Here is a 14,068-nt window from a genome sequence, read left to right as displayed (position 1 = left end):
ATAACAGCACCTACATCTTCCACCACCAGAAACCAAGTTTGTCCCTCCCATCTGCACGGCAGGCACAGGTCCCCAAGGAGCCTTTAAGCTCACTGCCACAGATGGCCCCACCACTTCGAGAGGCTCGATCCAACCTGCAATCTATGCTGTTGGTGAGAAGCTGCCTCCAGTGATCAAGGGCCAACCCCCCACGGCCACCCAGGGGATCTCTCGTTAGTTTAACTCAGGGAGGGAGAAGAGAGAGACTGTGGGCCAAGGGCCAAAGTCCTGGAGGGAAACAGCAAGAGCGCCCTCGAGGCGGGCTGATGCTAGCAACAAGCACTGTTAGGAGAGGGCGGGATAACCACAGTCACGAATTTCAGAGGTAAGGGAGTTTCTAAGAGGGACAGAGCAAGGGCCTGCAAGTGACAGCGGACAGCAAGAAGTATCTGAACACTCCCCCTGATTCTGGGAGTCAGGAGGCATGAAAGAAGAAAAGGCAGGCGTCATGGAGACTTAAAAGGTCATGGTGTTACCAAAGGAGAAGCCAGCTTCCAGTGTAAGGAGACAGAAACATAAGAGAACCAGACCGAGGAGGAAGAGCAATTTGTCTGACGGTACAACAGGTTTTCCAAAAGGCATGATATTAAAGCAGGAGGAAAATGGAGCCAAGGTCAGACTCAATATTAACTGAGCATACTTGAAGATTAATGAAAAATGTACCTGAATATACATCAGTATTTACATTTCTTTAAATTTTCCCCTAAAATTTGAATCCCACTGAAATGCAATCTTCTTTCATATTTTTGCTTGGAAGAGATTCTAGGGAGATGGCAAAGTGAAAGGTTACAGAGGAGCCGACTCCTCAATAATCCCTCAAAAAACAGCAAAAGAAATGCCAAAAGAAGCAAAACTACAAGGAATCCTCAAAAGAAAATGTTTAAAAACACTCAAAAATGAACGAGCCAAAGACAGCTCCAACACAATGAAAAAATATTATGAATTTAAAAGAAACAGTGACAAAAACACCAGAAGAAAAATACCCTGAAACACCACCAAATGCAGCATCAGAAACAACATCAGGAGGTTAAGGTAAAGGAAAATGTATAATAAATATACTAAAGGAGACTTCCCATCACATGGCCTACAAGTTGGAGGACTAAACATTGTGTCCAATCTTCATGACCTCTCCAGGCTCTCCAAAACAGGAATTATACCCAAGAGATAAGGCCATTTTAGCTGTCTCCATGACACAGCTGTCTCCACCAAAAACCCAAACAAGGTAAAAACCTGATGAATTAACAAAGAGAAGAATCTCTAACCCACTCAGTACCCCCTCAGCCCCCATGTTCCAACAGTGTGACTGCACAGGCCAACCTAAGGGCTGGCAAAAGAATTCAGTTCTACAAACCCTTCATCCCAGTGCCATGAAAATAAAAATGACAAACGCTTGGTCAGGCCAGGAGAGCAGCACCACCAGCATTCTGTACTGTAGCAGAATTCAGACCTGGGAAAGGATCCATGTGTGCGAGGCCGGGAGGTACTCCACTAAGCCTAAAGAAAAAGAGCCCAGCAGCTGGCTGGGGTCCCCCAAGAAGTCACTAAGGGCAGAGACTGAGGCTGAAGAACTATTAATTGCCCAGTATAGGAGGCTGAAATGGCTTTGAGATAGAGCCCCCAAGAAAACTACCATCAAAAGAGAGGGAGTCAGGAAGTGAGCAACAGAGGAAAATACAGCTTGGTCTCCACTAGAGTGAATAATGAATCCCCCAGAGTGGTCACGTGAATTCAAAATCATACTACTGAAGTTATACTTATGTAAAATATGGTCACTGGTTCCAGACCAATGGAAATATGTAACGTAGGTTCAAATAATCCATCATTTCCAAAGATTCATCAGTAACATTAATTAGGACCTAGCTATAAGGAAAAAATGAATATAATTATCAAAGATCTTCGGGGGGGGGAATTAATTCTCTCTATTACCCTTGCCAAGGGTAAAGTACAACAAAAAGAGAGGGGCCAAGGGGTAAGATCACAAGGTAATAACATAGAAACTACTTAGAAAGAAGCCAAAATCAGCATCATGACAAGCTGTAGTGCCTTGATGAACACAGAGACAATGAACAAACATTCCCAAAAGACAGAAAAGGAAGATAACTAATGAAGAGGATGAGAAAAAGAAATCCTTTCTAGAAAAAGGCACCAAAAAATGAAATTTTAACTAATGAACAAAATCAGCTGAATAGGAAGAGGGAAATGGGGATTTTGCTTACCTAAATGGGGGAGGGGGGAGAATTAAATAACCACATAAAAGCAAGAAAGAAAAAGGAACAAGTAAGTGAAACTCCAAAATTAAGAGGTAACAAACAAGAAAGGGGCAGAGAGGATTGAGGAATAGGTAAAGAGAGCTGGTGGGAATGGTTTGCCTTAAAAGAGGTTAAGCTAAAATAACTGGGGGGGGGGGAACATAGTTCTATGCCTGTAGAGAAAGGGGGGTGGGTGGGAGGATCTTAATTTGGAAAAAAGATATTATAGATAAACGAAGGAAAATATAAACCTAATTCTCATAACTCTAAACGTGAATGGACTGCATAACCCAGTAAGATGAATGAGTGGCATATTAGATAAGAAAACAAAACGCAACATCTGTTACTGAAAAGAAAATGATTTTAAAAACAAAGACAAACACAGAATAAAAGAAGGGCTGGAAAAAAAAACTGACCACGCATCAGATGAATCCAAAAGAGCAGCAGCTACAGTCAAGCTATCGACAAAGCCAAAAAAGAAAAATTCAGAACCAAGACAAGGATAAACAAGGAAACGCGATGCTGAAAAGGATCTTAGACAACAAATCAATATCTCTATTAAACTTATATACCCCAAACGCCACAATGACAGGGTGTGGAATCTGGACCTCCAAAAAGAAAAGATGCTCAGTCCTTGAACTTGCCAACAAAGGTCAGGAACACCACCCCTGAACCCAGATCACTGGCATTTACCCGAGGCATCGTTCATCCCAGTATAATAATTTTGACTGTCCTTTATTGTGGCCCCAACCCACCCCAACTCTTCATCCTCTCTTATCTCCAGACAACCCCAGGATACCTGCCGCTCCTTAATCTCGTCCGGATCTTCCCACAATTTCTGCATCAAAGTGTTGATCTTGCCCCCATTAAATTGCACAGACTCATTAGGAATCTCGCCCACCCTAAACAGTGTCATCACAAACTCTCTGCTTGGCCAGAAAAAAGGCTGAATTGACCGCATTCTTTGGAGGTAGACCCCTCCTGCCCTGTACCCCTGCATGTCAGGGTTCCTGGCACCCTTACACCACAACAATAGCATCTAAATTCAAAAAAGAAATATTAATTATAAGAAGACATATTTTCTTTTCAGTAACACAACGGTGGCTAGGGATTCCAATATCCCTTTCTCAGTTTAGATAAGACTAAAAGAAAGATAAACAAAAGAGAAACTACAGAACTGAACAAATTACTGAAGAAACTAGAGCGAAAAAGATTTTTGGCATCTTCCAAATGGAACTGCTAAAGAATAGACATATTTCCAGTATGACATAAAACTTTTACAAAAAGCCATGTGTTCGGATGCAGAAATTATGAACGAATATAAAAAAAGATAATAAATACATCTTTTACAAGCCATAGCACAATAAAAAGTCATCAGGGACCACAAACAAAAGATGAAGATGCAAATCAAAACTTAACAATGAAATCTGAAATGATGAGTAGATCAAAGAACAAATAACAGAAATAATAATTAAGTGGAAAAAATCATAATGATCAAACAGCATACTACAATTTCTGATATAAGGCCAAAAGTTTTAGTCGTCAGGGGAAAAAAATCATATCTCTAGAAACATACATTAACAAAAAAGAAAAAAGAGAGGATTAATGAATACGCACCTTTTAAAAAATAGAAAAAAAATAAGCACAAGTTTAAACCAAAATAAAAACTATAGAAATGATGACTAAAACTAAAAGCCAGTTGTTTGAAAAGACTAATAAAACTGATCAGCCTTTACCTAGTCTAATTAAAAAGGAGAAGAAAATCAAATGGAACAGCATAGCAAACAAACAAGGTGAAATCACAACAAAAACAGAAAAATGAAAATAATCAGAATTATACAATTGTATGCTAACAAAACTAAGAAAAGAAATAGATAATTATCTTCAAAAATATGAAATACTCAAAATGACAAAAGACCAAATGCAGATCTTAACCCAATCTCAGAAAAAGAAATAAGACTAGCTGTAGAGGAACTACCAAAGAAAAATACTCCTAGTGCTGACAGATACATAGGAGAATTCTATCAAATTTTTAAAAATACTTAGTACCCATACTACAAAAAACTAAAAAAAAAAAGGAGACTACCAGATTCCTTTTATGGGACAAACATAATCCTAACGTCTAAAATCAGGAAACAAAGAAAGAACTAAAAACCAATATTATTAATGAGTACTGACTTTTTTTTAAACGGTTTTGATTCTGTCCAATAGAGTAGACAACAGTGATTCCTCTAAGGAATTCATTATAATAAAGTTGAATTTATACCAGAAAAGGAAGGATGGTTCAATATTAGGACATAAATATAAGTAATTATATCAAAAACAAAAACATCCAAAACCACATCGTTATCTCCTTAGGCGCAGAAAGTCTTGGATAAAGTACAACATAAGTTTATGCTAAAAACCCCACAAAGTACAGGCATTTTTTATTTTTATTTTTAATCTAAAATCAAAAGCAAGTATCATGTCCAATGGGGACACACTAGAACCTTTTCCAATAAACACAGGAGTAAAGCAATTATGCCCACTGTCCCACTATTATTTGATACAGTTCTGGAAATGCCAGCATTTCGCAGTAAGAGGAAGAAATTAAAGGCATAAAGATAGGTGAAGAGGAAATAAAACTGTTCTTACTTCTTAGATACTCAGTAGCTCTGTGACCCTGAGCAAGTCACTTATTTGCCTTAGTTTCCTCATTTATAAAATGGGGATAATAAATAGCATCTACCTCCCAAGATTGTTGTGAGATCAAATGAGATAATAACTGTAAAGTGCTTAGCACATGCCTGGCACATAGTAGGCACTCTATTTGTTATTGTTCAGTCATGTTTTGGTCGTGTCCAACTCTTTGTGAACCCATCTGGGGTTTTCTTGGAAAAGACACTGAAGTGGTTTGCCAGTTTATTTTACAGATGAGAAAACTGAGGCAAACAGGGTTAAGTGACTTGCCCAAGGTCCCACAGCCAGTAACTGTCTGAGGCTGGATTTGAACTCAGGTCTTCCTGACTACTCCAGGCCTGGTGCTCTATCCACTGCACCACCTAGCTGCCTAGAGATACACTATAAATGTTAGCAATTATTATTAACAAAATCCAAAACACAATAATAGAAAGAGAAATCTCATTGCAAATAACTACAAAATACACAACATACCCACTGGGGTTGAATCTACTAATGCATACCAAAGACTCATATAAAATCAATTACAAAGGGCTCCTTAAAGAAACGAAGAATATGAATCGTTGGAAGGACAGTCACAGTCCACTGCTGAGCCATGCCAGTGCAATAAAAAATGACAACAATGCCACACTCAATTTATACTTTTAACTCTATTGTCGAAAGACAATCTTTGTCTGGGCCTTGCCCTCAATAATGAAGCAAATCCAGGAAGAGAAAATGGAAAGGAGTTTATTTTAGCACTCAAGGCCAAGAGACCATCTCAAAGCAGCCAAAGACCGCGCTAAAAGGGACATGCTCCTAAAAGGGGATGGGTTTAGTTGCCACGTCTCAGCTCCTCTCTTACTCTGCAGCCTGCCAGTGGACTGACGTGGAGTCAAAGGTCAATTCCTGGCACATACAGAAAAGGACAAGGACACGGTAAGCAATGATGTCGCTCAGGCAAACTTGACAGGAGACTACACCATTCTAATTGTCTAATTGTCGGAATACCCGACGAGACTCAATAAAATAATAACAAAACTCTTTTGGAAAAATAGAAGAATACAGAACATCAAGAAGGAGGGACAAAGGGGGAGTAGCACTTCCAGACCTTAAACTATATTACAAAGCAGCAGTCATCAAAGCCATTTAGTGTCACTTGAAAAATAGAGAGGTAGATCAATAGAACAGACTAGACAAGGGAGAATCAGAAACAGTGGAACTCAATAACTAGAAAACATAAATTACAGGAAAAAGAACTCCCTATTTGATAAAAACTGCTGGGGAAACTGGAAAGCAGTCCGGCAAAAACTAGGGAAAACCCAACATCTCAAACCTATACCAAGACAAGCTCAAATGGGTACATCATTTAGACTTAAAGGATGATATCATAAACATATTAGAGGAGAACATAAGAAATTACCTGTCAGATCTTTAGGTAGGGGGAAGGGTTCATGACCAAACAAGAAATAAAGAGTTCCAAAGAAGGGAAAATGGACAGTTTTAATTGCATAAAATTTCAACGTTTTTGTACAAACTAAACCAATGCTGTTAAAATTAGAAGAGAAGCAAGAAATTGTGGGGGAAAAAACCTTTGTAGCAAATTCTTCTAACAAACGTCTCTTTTCCAAGAAAGATAGATGACAGATCAGTAGATGATATCAACAGGTATGTAAATATACATATAGGAACTGATTCAAATTTATAAGGATAAGAGCCATTTCTCAACTGATAATGGTCAGAGGATATGAACGTACAACGTCAGAGGAAGAAATCCAAGCTGGCAATAGACATTTTTTTTAAACGTTCTAAATAACTAAGAATTAAGAGAAATAAAAATCAAAGTTTCTCTTAGGGTCCACTTCACACCCAACAAATTGGCAAAGATGACAAAAAAGGGAAATGACAAATGCTTGAAAAGCTATGAGAAAATAGGTATCCTAATACACTATTGGTGGAGCAGGCCCAGCCATTCTGGAAAGCAGTTTGTAATGATACCCAAAAAGCTATTAAACTGTACATACCTTTCAACCCACCCATACCAGAGATCAAAATCAGAGGGAAGGAATCTACATGCACAAAAACATTTATGGCATCTCTTTTTGTGATGTCAAAGAATGGGAAACTGAAGGGATGCCCGTCAACTGGAGAGTGGGCTGAGCAATGTAAACCAAAAGACCCGCTCCCAAAAAAATCAGAAGTGAAGGTTGCAAAATCATAGAGAATTAGGCTGGCTGAAGGGAAGACGTACGAGCAGATACTGCCACCAACATTCTGAAGAGGCAAGTGATACAGAAGTGTTGTACAGTGCATACTGTCCAGACTTTTTCAACGTATTTGATCAGTTGTGCTCATTTTTGTCTCATTTCATCTCAAAAAAAATTATTATTTGTATAAGGGATTGTTATCTGGGAAGGTTAGAGGAATGAGGAGAAATATTGAGGGAAATCTATGATGGCCCAAAGACTTCAATAAAAATGTATTTAAAAATTATAATAAATAAATAAATATAAAACAGCTAATGGAAGAAATTAAATTAACAAAAATGTCATGATATGAAATAAAGAAGTAATTGAGTGCAAGTAAAGAATTTAGGACAAGCTGATAAAAATTAGCAGTTCAAAAAAAAATTCACAGAAAACATAATCATAATGAGACTTGATTTTAAAAAATTATTTTACTAGAGGGTCAGAATGGCAGAAGGAATAGAAGTGAACCCAAAAAATTTACTCAACTGGGAAAAAATGGACTAAATGGATACAGAAGCAGCATATTCATAACATAAAAGGAATACACAAAAGGAAAACATAAAAAGAGGAATTAAAATTTAAGACTTATCAGGTGTCCTAACATATCTAAAGAAAAATAATTTGAAGATGATTCTTTAGGAAACTAAACAAGAAAGTTTCCCAGAAATACTGAAAAGAATAAACAGATTCTAGATGGACAGATTTCACAGGACACCAGTAAGATGAACCCGAATTCATATCCCCTAGAACCAATCCTGGCAAGTTTTAAGACTACAACAATTAGATGACCAAGATGACCAACAAGTGACCCCAAAGAATAGTACCAAACACCAATCTCACAACGTTTCTCTATTAAAAAAAAAAACTCACAAAAGGAATTACAACATGATAGGTATGCAAAAAAAGGAAAAGGAGAAGGAAAAGATGGGGGACATTACCATAAAATCAGGCCCCAGGAAAACTAAATCTTCTTTTCAAATTTAAAAAGATGGTTGTGTGATCATTTTACAATGGCCACAAATAAAGGAGGGAAAGTTATCCATTAGCAGCTAATTCTTCACAAATGAGACATTTATAGTGTTAAAATAATCAATGTTTGGTGGTGTTTGTTGATTATGTCTTACAGTCAGGAAAGGATTACAATGAACGAAATGAAGGAAAATGTATCTTACAAAGAAGAGCAGAGATTAAGTCGAATGTAACAATTATAATGACTGAATTTTTCAATAGAGAGAAAAAGCCTTATTGAATGAATTCTAACACACATCCTAACATTTTTACTTGACTATATATTTGTAACAGGTTTTGTTTTCATGCTTTCTCAGTGGAAGGGAGAGGAGAGAACGGTAGGGGAAAGAATTCAGAGCTGAAAATAAAATAAAATTGATAAAACACAGTCCGGAGGGTGATCGTGATGGCCCCACAGACAACGTAGAAAAGGACTGACACTGGGAATATTCCACCTACAGCAGAATTAGAGGGGGACATGGCTATTCTCTTCAAACAGGTGAGGGGCTGTCATGTGAAGGAGAAATCAGACCTGTTTTCCATAGCCCCAGAGGGCAGAATGAGCAGTAGATGGCAACTGTAGAAAGTCAAAATAGAGCTCAAAGTGAGGGAAAACTCCCTTACAATTTGGCAGTGTCCAAAAAAACAGAGCAGGTTACTTCGTAAGTCAAGGGGATTCCCTTTCAGATTAGATTGATACAGAGAGCTTCTGGGACCCCTTCCATATCTGAGACAACTGCAATTCACACAAGAATTCTACTAAACATTCAAAAACCTAATACTTTCCTCTCTATGCTCTGTGAATTGTTTCCCAAAACTGTCAATGGTCAATAAGCATTTATTATGTGCCCGCTACGTTAACAGGCACCATGCTAAGCACTGTGGAAACAAATAGGAAGACAAAAATCCCTGACCTCAAGGAGTTTATGAGCCAGTGGGGAGAGACAACAGACAAAAGAACGCTAGAAAGGAAGCCAAAGAAGTCCAAAACAAGAGCAGTCAGGTGGGAAATGAAATGTCTGAAGTGAAAACTCAACTCTGAGCTACTACCTTACACCTATTGGACTAGCAATAAAGAAAAATAGTAAATGGAGAGGAACTGAGGGAAAACAGATACATTAATGTCTTGTTGGCAGAGCTGTTAACTTGTCTACCCCCTCTGGAAAGCAATATGAAACTATGCCCAAAACAAGTCACTAAATACATCAGAGATCAAAGAAAGATAAAAAGAAAACACACGTACAAAAAATATCTATAGTAGCTCTTTCTGTAGCAGCAAAGCACTGGAAACTAACAGGATGCCTATCAATCAGAAAATGACTGAAATCATAGTATATGAATGTAACACGATACCACCAAGCTACAGGAAATTATGAGGGGGGATAGTTTCAGAGAAACCTGGGAAGACTTGTATGAATTGATGCAGAGCAAAGCAAGCAGCACAGGAGAATCATGTATACAATAATAATGACATTGTAAAGACGTGTTATTTCAAACTTAAGTACTCTGGTCAACACCATGACTAACCACAATTCTAAGGGAACCATGACACAGTACAGTACCCACCTCCTGACAGAGAGGTAACAAATCCAGCATGCAGGCTGAAAAGCACAAAAATTAACATACAAATTTAATGTCATAACAATCAAAATGTCAACTAAGATAAAGTGTTACTGAAAAATTAAGAAACAGACAAGAATATCAAGGACATTCATGAGAAATTTTTAAAAAGTCTTACACTTCCAGATCTCAAATTATACTTCAAAAACCAGTAACTTAACTACATAGAGTAAGATAAAAACATAGACAATAGAGAAAAGAGGTGATGCAGAATTAGAACCAAAGCAATACAGAAGTATGTTTAAATCCAAGATCACTAAACATGTTATTCAATAAAAAACAAATAGAATCAGATAACTATGACTGAAAAAAAAAGTGATTCAATTTAAATTCTAGTCACATACACACCACAACAAATTCCAAAAAGATAATCTTAGACATTTTCTAAAATTAAAAAATTAGAAGAAAATGGAATGACTTCTTTATTGTGGCTAGGATAAACAGAAAATTTGTGCATTTAACAAAGAGAAGAAAGTACTAGAAACAAAATAGGTGGTTTGATTATCTAAAGTAAAAAGGGCTTGCACAACAAAAAGCAATGCAGAGGCCATCCTGAGAGGCCCCTCTGCTTCCCTCTAGCTTACCTCACATCATTCAGCTGTTTCCCTCTAACTGCTCCTCCTCCTCCCATGTGCCACATGAGGAGGTGGGAGTCCCTCTCCTCATCTAGGCAAACCCTCTACATGTAGCCTTGATTCCATCCCAGCCCCATCCTCTCCAGCAAACAGCTCCCTCTGTCATCCCCACTCTCTTTAATCTTCCATCGCTCCTTCCTTGCTACCTACAGATACATCCACATATCCCCTTTCTCAGTTAAGCTGTATGAGAAAGTCCATCTACACTCAGGTACCTCCATTCTTTCTTTTCACTTCTTCTAAACCCTCTACAATCTGACTTCATGCTCAACATTTGACTCCAAAGCCACCAATGATCCTTTAATTTAAAAATCGAATGGACTTTTTTCCATCTTTCTCCCTCTTGGCCTCTCTGCAGCCTTTGACACTGTGGATCACTCTCTTCTCTCCAGGTTTTTGTAACACTTCTCTTAGCCCTCCTCCTACCTGACTGACTTTCCTCAGTCTCCTTTTCTGGTTCTTCATCCAAGTCACACTCTCTAAGCAAAGTGTCCCCCAAGGGTCTATCCTAGGCCCTCTTCTCTTCTCCTTTCATACTATCTCACTTCATGACCTCAGCGATTCCTGTGGTTTCAGTTAGCATCTCTAGGCAAGTGACTCCTAGAATCAGAAGTCCAGCAGTAACCTCTCTCCTGAGCTCCAGCCTCACGTCACTTTCAGACTTCTTAAACTAGATATCCCTTAGGCATCTCAAACTCAACATGTCCAAAACAGAACTCACGAACTTTCCCCAAATGCCCCTTTCCCCCCACCCATCTTCTACACTTCCCTGTTACTAACAAGGGCACTGCCACTTTCCCAGCTGCTCAGGCTCTCAGCCTCGGGGTCATTCTTGATTACTCTCTCCCACTCATTCACTTATCCAACCTCTTGTCAAGTCTTGCTACTTCTATTTTCACAACATCCCTCACACACATCCCCTCCTCTCCATCCACACAGCCACTCCCCTGGTACAGGCCTCATTGCCTCACTCCTGGACTACAGCAGCAGTCACAAGTCTCCCCCCACTCCTGTCCATCTTTCACTTCGTAAAGCACAGGTCTGACCCCCTGACCCATACAAACAAAACAAACTCCAGTGGCTTCCTATCGCCTCCAGAATCAAAATCAAAAATGCTCTGTTTGACATTTTAAGCCCTTTGTAAACTCACCCCCGCCCCCTATCTGATCACTCTTCTTTGCGTACTTTACAGACCAGCCATATGTGCCTGTTTACTGATCATCCTGGCCACCAACACTATCCCCCCCACCCACCCACCCCCCACCGGCTTTTTCCAGGCTTCCTTCAAGACTCAGTTCAAATCCCATTTTCTCCAGGAGACCTTTGTGCCTCCTCCCATCCCCCCACTGCCAGGATCTTCCCTCCAAGATTACTTTCCACTGGTTTCATACACCCCCTGTAGGTACTTAGTTGTTTGCACACTGTCCCCCGGGAGACTGTAGACCCCTTGAGGGCAGGAACTATGTTTTTGCTTTCTTTGTATCCCAAGGGCCTGGCACATAAGTGAGCTCCTAACAAACATATGGTATCTGGCAGAACAAGAAGCAAAGAAACCATTTTGAGAAAATTCTTACCATAAATATTTCTGGTAAAAGCTTACATCCCCAATCTCTAAGAACTGATATAAATTTATAAGTATAAGAGACATTCCTCATTAGATAGGTAGCCAAAACATTAAAAAAAAAAGTTTTTGAAAGAAATACAAAGTATTCACTTCTTGAAAAATTGTTTAAGTTCTGTAATAATTAGAGAAATGTAAATCAAAGCAAGACATTACATCCTTTACATTAGCAATGATATTTGAAAACTTAGAAATTCAATGCAAGCCACGGGTCTGGTCTTTCTACCAGTCGCAAAGCACGGGCCATCACCCTGCCTACACTCCTCTAAGACACGTCTATAAGGGAGAGCAGAAGACATGGTGCAACATCTCACTGAAATCCAAAGACTACACGGATGGCATTCCCTTTTTCTGCCGGTCTAGCAGCCATGTGACAAAACGAAATAATGGCAGACAGGCATAATAATTCAAATGGAAAGATGGGGAGAAAGGTTCCTCCAAGGCCCAACAAGCTGTTCAGTGCCACTCTTGCCACCAGCCTTCTTCCTCAGGTCAGCCAATCCAAAAAACATTTATTAAGCCCCTACTGTGTACCAAACACTGTGTTAGGCATCAAACAGAAACAGACTGAACAGACTGACTTCAAATCTGCCAGAGACTGCTGATTGACCTAGCTGTTCCCTTAGAGTCCCCAGACAGCTCCTACAGCCTTCTGGTGGTCCAACACTGAGAAGGACACTGAGGAGATCTGACACTTACCCTGTTAAATACTGTGGGAAACTTTTAAAAGCAAGAAATCATCTTCCTTAATCTACTCTAAACCATCTAAACTAGGGCTGTGGGAAAGAGGAAAAACAGAAGCTTCAGACATTCCTCAAGGAAAAGATATCTCCTTCCAGGGAGGTCGAAACAAAAATGATCCCTCGAAGAACTTGAGTGTAAAAATTCCTATTTATTTCTAACTTGGCAGGAACAGAAAGAACCAGAGGCTCTATCCTCATGGTTATAACAAGGCAAGCTCTCTGTCATCTAATCAATCAGGGATTCAAGCACAGGGCTTTGCATACAGGAAGCATTTAATAGATCCTTTATGAATTCACTCACTCCATTCATTTAGCTAAGACAGGAGAAAATAATGCCCCCTCCCTGTCTCTCCTAGAAGGAATTCCAATTGATGTGAGCCGTTATTGTTCAGGACCACTGTGACACCTCAAGCCAAAGAAGGCCTGACTGGGTTCCAATTCATGACAGGTATGAATTTTCAGGGTCAACAGTCCCTATCCCCATGGCCCCAGAAAAGGGGGCCCCCTTGTCTGGGGCCTTCTCCTTTAAACTGGCTTCCTGACTTTTCAGTGCACTGAACAAGAGAACGTGGCAGGGAAAGTGTGTGCAGAAAGGCCGAAGGCAAAAAGAGCTTAGAGGCAACACTGGTGAGTGGAGAAAGTCATATGGCAGAGAGCTGAGGTTGAGCAGGTGATGAGGAGGTGAATGCAGCAAGCATCAGAAACAGAAAAGCATAGCCCCTACAACGTGCCACATGCTTGCTAAGTACCTCACAAGTATTATGTGACTCAATCCTTACTAAGAGGGCTGGAACAAAATGTGACAAGCGTCTTCTCAAGTATCATGGCTATTACCTCCCCTATAAAAGACCCCTGTTATCACAGTGCTCTCCATAGTGGGGTACATGCACCCTATCAGGGGTGTGAGGGGATCCACTGGGGTATGGTAATAAAAGAGTGGAACTTAGAGCTTCATCTCTTTTAATCTAAGAAATAAGAAAAAAAAAAACTAAGTTTCCCTAGATACATTGCCACTACCATCATCACTCAATCCATATATCAGTTAGTCACATGTCACCTAAGACATGCAAAGCATCCTGAAAGAAGTTGACAGTGATGCCTTCACTCACTCACTCACTCCCAGATTTTTTTCAACATATTGTTGGGTTTTACTGAATTTTTCTCTTTTTTCTTTTTGCTTTTAAAAAAAATCCTTGTCATAATGGATCACTCTCTGGGAGAGGACAGAAAATGAGAGGGATAATCT

The 14,068-nt window shown here is 39.4% G+C and overlaps 1 protein-coding gene across 5 annotated transcripts in view; it reads right to left on the bottom strand.

Moving 5' to 3' along the window:
- Positions 1-14,068, bottom strand: part of DIS3L2 (DIS3 like 3'-5' exoribonuclease 2) — a 358,658-nt gene that overhangs the window by 321,669 nt on the left and 22,921 nt on the right. The gene's annotated exons all lie outside the window — the stretch shown is intronic.

The sequence above is a fragment of the Phascolarctos cinereus genome, unplaced genomic scaffold, assembly GCF_003287225.1.
Source record: "Phascolarctos cinereus isolate Bilbo 61053 unplaced genomic scaffold, phaCin_HiC Scaffold_5;HRSCAF=322, whole genome shotgun sequence".
NCBI classification, from domain to species: domain Eukaryota; kingdom Metazoa; phylum Chordata; class Mammalia; order Diprotodontia; family Phascolarctidae; genus Phascolarctos; species Phascolarctos cinereus.
The sequence above is the reverse complement of the archived record's forward strand: the minus strand, read 5'-3'. Positions and strand labels throughout refer to the sequence as shown.